We start from the raw sequence: 5,683 nt of genomic DNA, 5'->3' as shown, positions 1-5,683 counted from the left end.
TGCCAAGCTCGCACGCCACCGCCGCCGGCGCCCCCAACTGGCCGCCCCTCGTCAGTTCGTGTGTTCCATCCGCACCAAAAATCACCGTCCCTAGCTTCCCATGGATCCCTGCGCGCCGCCGCCCACCAGAAGGAAGCTCTCGTGCTCCCCGACGCCGCTTTCCTTAAGCATTTGTGCGCTCCAAAAGTCAACGCGACACAGTTGCTTCCTCCGGCAACACCTCCTACCGGCGCCAGCGGTTCTGAGGTTACCTTGTTAGTAGTTCAACTTTGCTAAATTCTGTAGTTAACCATTGCTAAAAATCATCTTAGAAATTATCTCGTTTAAATAGTTCACCTTTTCTAAAAACAGTAGTTCTCTGGTTAGAAAAACAATAGTTATCTCTGCAAGAAAGTATGACAATCTTTTGGTAAAGTCTCAATCTCTTCTCAGTTTTAGTGTACGCTCGCTGGCGATGCGTCCAGCATGCTTTCGGTGATAGCGCCATAGTGGCCACCACTAATGGCATTGGCAGCCAGCATGCTTGCACAAAAATAGCTAGCTAGGTGTTCAGGATCGTCTATTTTATCCCTCGAAACAGGATGCTCAGGACGTCTATTTTGTTTTCTGAAACACTAGCTAGGTGTTCCCAGTTCAGTACATGGACTATCATCAGCTCTAGTTGCTGCTTCCTGCCACCAACGAATTGCGCAAGTTCAAAGAGTGTCGCATGACAAATTCAAAAGGTGTTGTATGGCAAGTTCAGAATTTTGGTTCCGTGAAAAGTGTGATTTTGGACAATATTTTGTGCGATTCAATTGTTCATCTTCAGAACTTGGAGATGTTAAGTCTACTTTTTTCTATGATGAAGGTACACATGAGCTCCATCTGCAATGGTTATCCACCCTAGTGCTTCAAAGATGCTTATTTTGTTTCCCCCGTGACGCATCGAGGATGATAGTGACGACACTTACAAAATTGTTTTCTGTGTTGCTATGTTATCAGTCCAAAGTGTGGTGAAGATGTAGTCCTGGGTGTGTAGATGATGTGGTGTGTGTCTGGTTGTGTGTGTGCATGATGATTGGTGGCTGTTGTGTGTGTGTGCAGGGTACCCGGCGACAGCGGGTAGGCGACAAGTGTACTGGTGACCAGCTACCCGGAAAATGCTGGAACAGGGCTTCCAAAGGAAGCTCCTTGCTTCTTGCTTCTCTTTAAATCTCTTGAGCTTTACATGGTATGTTCAAGACAAGTCCTCTAGTGGTTGTATTGTATGACGTTCGTTTAAATGATCGACTATACTGACACCACATACGTGGAAACTCAAAATGAAAATAAAAGGTGTTAATGGAGAAATATAAGAACAAAAACAGGTATGTGTAGCCATCTAGCAACATGGTGATCAAACAAAATCCCGACAGCCAACCTCCATGGTGATCAATTCCATGTGCTTATGGGTATGCTTGCTTAGCACAAAATTCATAAACTGTCAATTTATTTTGAATTGAACTGATGCTGCTCTTGATTCAGACATGAGGGAGAAGACGGAACTAGAATGATCCAGTTCATCATTGGCACCCCTGTAAACCAAACAATGAAGAACACAACCATTGTACTTTTGCTCTTGTTCTTTCTATCTCCTGAATTCCATGCTTTCTGTGATGAGCATGCTTGGTACTATATAGATACTGATGTTGTAGTTCTAATACAATATATTACAAGAATTCATTGACAAAAAAGGTGTCAGTTCATATATGCATGCAACAGCTATTCTGATACTACTTTAGTAACCAGAAAAACACAAAAGTTCAACTATACTTATGCAAAATAGTTCAGTATTTTATTCTATGACAGTCAAGAAAAACAGAAAAAAGAGGTTCATCGTGTGATGAGCAATAGTCCCAACAACTGTGCTAGAGATGCAAAAAATTGATAGCATAGCCGATGCCATTTTTCTCCAATTTCTGAAGAAAACTAAAGTTGATCAGAGTAACTAAAGAATGATCTGTTAGTTCTTGAGTATGTGTAATGCTGCCATTTTACTGTGCATTTGATTCCATCGTGATGGATGTATTACAAAGATATGGCTGTATTACTATGTTGAATAAAAATACCATTTTGCTGCAACATTTTCTCAGCTCCTGTCAAGTTATACATGTATGTGAGGATCCTTCTATGTAGTAAGTTCATAGTCGAGAAGTCAGGGACTTCGTAAATAACGTGAACACCAAAAAACCATTAAAAAACCTAAACCATATGTTAGGGGAGTTCAAGAAGTTCATGGCTAGCTATCCGTGTTCTGTATTCTTATCAGTTCATAATCGAGAAGACATGTATTCTTATCAGTTTGTTTATCTAGCCCGTCGTGCTGTGTATTCTGGTCAGTTCGTGTGTGTATGTGTTGCCCTCGCAGTGTATGAGAGGCCGCCCGTGAGGAAGTCGCCGATCTGGTCGAGGCATGCTGCTATTCTCTATATCCGGCAGCACAAACATTTAAAAGTTCGACCACCAAACCTTGGTAAGTTCTTCTTAACAAAAACTCATCCCTCATATTTGTTCCTTTTTTTCATAGGTTGAAGTTAAAAGAAGATGGAGATGTGTGTTTTGGAGAGGGAAGAACTTATCTAGTGGAGTGCGTGTGTGTGCTGCTGCATCCTCGTCCGGCAGCTCTAATCCACACTCTTAGTACAACTTCTCTATGATCTCATGTTCACAAATCTTGTAGTACATTTTTTAATAAAAATCTTCTAGTACTATGTAAAGCAAGCGTGGCGAACACATACTTTAGGTGTCGCGGTAGTACGCACTGTTGATGGTGGCCTTCCTTTGTGGCGCTACAACTTTGCCACCTAGAGTAGTACTGCTACTACTTATCATGTTGCTAAAACCTAGCGAAAGTACATGTATTTGATTAACGGTTCTGTAGGAAGAAAACTTTCACCAATATATAATCTCTAGGTTTAGTAAAGCAATCTTTTTGTTTAGTAGCTGATACTGCTCAAGTTTATTTCTTGTTGTACATATGATGTCCAATTTCTTCTTTCAGTTCGGTTCAATTTATAAATTTCATTCAGTTCAATTCTTATTGTAGTTGGAGTTTAGTTTCTTTTTTGAGTTCAATTCAGGCATGTGTTTGAACTTGCAACCTCACTGCCTTAAGCTACGATCTCAAATAGAAGTATACTAAATGCAGGTACTAGGTGGTGGCATTGCTTCACTTCTCTTGTTACGTTCTCTTCGCCCAAATTCAGAGGATCAAGAAAATAAAATATCATTCTTTTGACATGCACTACTCAAAAGAAGGCATTTCTGTTGAAAAATTGTTTCGCTTGACATGTACTTGCCAACAATTATGTATAATAAATCATGGCATTGTATGTAGAAAAAGATATATCGTGTGTTCTGCTATTGTATTGAGTTGCTATCTATTGCTAATTGTATGATGTTGTTATTGCTCTCCTTGTCATGTTATGCAAGTTGACACCAAGTACACGTTGGATGATATACTTATACAATAAATCGCTAAAAACTGATTTCTTCCAGTTTTTATTTTTTGCCCTTGCCTGTTTGATGTTATGCCCACGTGAAGACATTTGGAAGTTTAGCGAGGTAAAATACTTGTTAGATTCATTTAAAAAGTGTCGTATAGTTCAACTTTTATATATAATAAATTCATAATTAAAAGGAAACATGAGAAGCTCACAAATTAATTATGTGACGTTGAAGGAAACCCCATGCAATTCAAATGGTAAAAGTATAAGTCATAAAATAAGAGAAGTCTAGAACATCGTTGTAAAAAATGTTTAGTTCAAAGAAACATTTTCTTTTTGAAAAAAATATCATTCAGTTCGATGATATAAAACCATGCAAGTACAGGAGCAACGATACAATAACATTCAGTTCAACAAAATAAACCATGCAAGTTTGGGGCTAGGATACAGTAGAAAAATATTATCCAAATACCAGAGCAAAGTCTAGTTAGTGAAAACACGCTTAGTACAAACCCATGCAAGCATCAGTACAAGTACCCTTTTCGGAATCATTCAAAATTAGCTCAGTACAAACATACACATATATCAGTATGACTACTCTGTTTTTCATACGAGAAAACAGCAGGATCCGTCATGCGTATTCAAAATTACTCTTAAACGGTTGCGAAGTAGAGAAAACGCCCAACATGACTAAGTTTCGCATTTTCGATAGCTATCCAACGGTATATTATTTGCCCCATTTCGAAAAACTTTTTTTAAAAACCGTGTTCGAAATCAAATTTGACCGTATTCAAATTTGTTTTTAAACCGTAAGGAATTAGAAAAACATTTCTATACGGAAAAGTTGCGCATTTTCCATAGCTTTTCAACGGCGTATCATTTGCGTCAATCCGACAAACCGTTTGCAAAAAAACGTGAAAATATGTTTCGCCCAGAATTTCATCGTTTTTCAAATTACTTTTAAATTGTATATAATTTAAAAAACCGTAGATATGTGGAAGATGCGGATTTTTAACATCTTTCCAATGCCATCTTATTTGCTCAATTCCAACAAACCGTTTGAAAATTGAGTCCAAAATACGATTCACGTTTTCGGTTTTGAAAAAAAACGGTTTTCTTCAAAACTGGTCTTAAACCGTGATGATTTTGCAAAAGATTCCTATATATATGTAATGTAGATGTCAAGAGCTTTCCAACGATATATTACACGCTCCATTCCGACGAAAAGACGATCAGTTCGACGAGATAAAGATCATCAGTACAACCGCCTAAAACCGTCAGTTCAAGTAGAGTAATAGAATAATATTCTGTTACGCGTAACAGAATAGCCCAGATGTATGTATATATATATATATATATATATATATATAGTGTTACTATTCATCACCCAGGGTGCAGAATAAGTTATTCTTCACCCGAGGTAATCTTACGATCATTTCATAATTAAATTACGTTTGTAATTTAAATAGTTATATTTTTATTGATTCACTACGTAAAATTTGGCATAAGAAAATAAAAATATAGGCCATAAGACAAGAAAATTTACAGTTTATGTGTATTTCACACCATGTTTTTACGTTTGTAATTTTACATAACATAAAATATTTTTTATAAGGATTATATATTTTCCTACGGTCTCTTTTTACGTCGGAAATAAGACAAAACTTACATAAAAATTATTTTGGGGAGTGACATAATGTTTCTCTCTCTTTCTGTAGATATTAATGGGTGAGTTTTAGTAAAATCTTCAGGTTTGCATGGTGAGATGCATTGTCTTCAACAAAGGAGATTCAATGTGTAAAATTGAATGATCTTTAACTGATGCATCATGGATAAGAGAACTTATTGTGTTACGTGCGAACTTCACATGGCCTCTAATATGTGTCATTCTCATAGTTGCATATATGTAATAAATTGTCGATATATCTTTTGCCTTTGAATAAATAACTATCATATTAACTTCCAAGTGTATGAAAATAACATCCATATTAAATAACATCCAGGTATATCTATGCACTTAGAGTATAGTTCTTATCCTATGCATCATCAATTGTGTATTTCCAATACAAGTGTTTGTTGAACAAATCAACCTAGCTCTGGGATTTGATGTTTCCTCTGTAGTATATCTTCTTGATGTTATCTTTGCATCCATGAAAAATTAAATTTACATTCCTTGATAACTTTTAGTACATTCATGGTATATGAAGCAGCAGGAA

General features: G+C 36.9%; 1 long non-coding RNA gene across 2 annotated transcripts; it reads left to right on the top strand.

Moving 5' to 3' along the window:
* Nucleotides 1-6: 6 nt before the first annotated feature.
* On the top strand, nucleotides 7-3,429 carry LOC125529141. 2 transcript variants are annotated; one of them, XR_007292568.1, is made up of 4 exons: nucleotides 7-1,213; nucleotides 1,318-1,433; nucleotides 1,507-2,475; nucleotides 2,549-3,429. It is a non-coding gene; the product is annotated as an uncharacterized LOC125529141 (long non-coding RNA). The 2 variants fall into 2 exon arrangements; XR_007292567.1 differs by having other exon boundaries at nucleotides 1,507-2,494; nucleotides 3,170-3,429.
* The last annotated feature ends 2,254 nt before the right edge of the window (nucleotides 3,430-5,683 follow it).

Source organism: Triticum urartu, unplaced genomic scaffold, assembly GCF_003073215.2.
Source record: "Triticum urartu cultivar G1812 unplaced genomic scaffold, Tu2.1 TuUngrouped_contig_5371, whole genome shotgun sequence".
NCBI lineage: Eukaryota > Viridiplantae > Streptophyta > Magnoliopsida > Poales > Poaceae > Triticum > Triticum urartu.
This window is presented reverse-complemented; position numbering and strand designations above follow the sequence as displayed.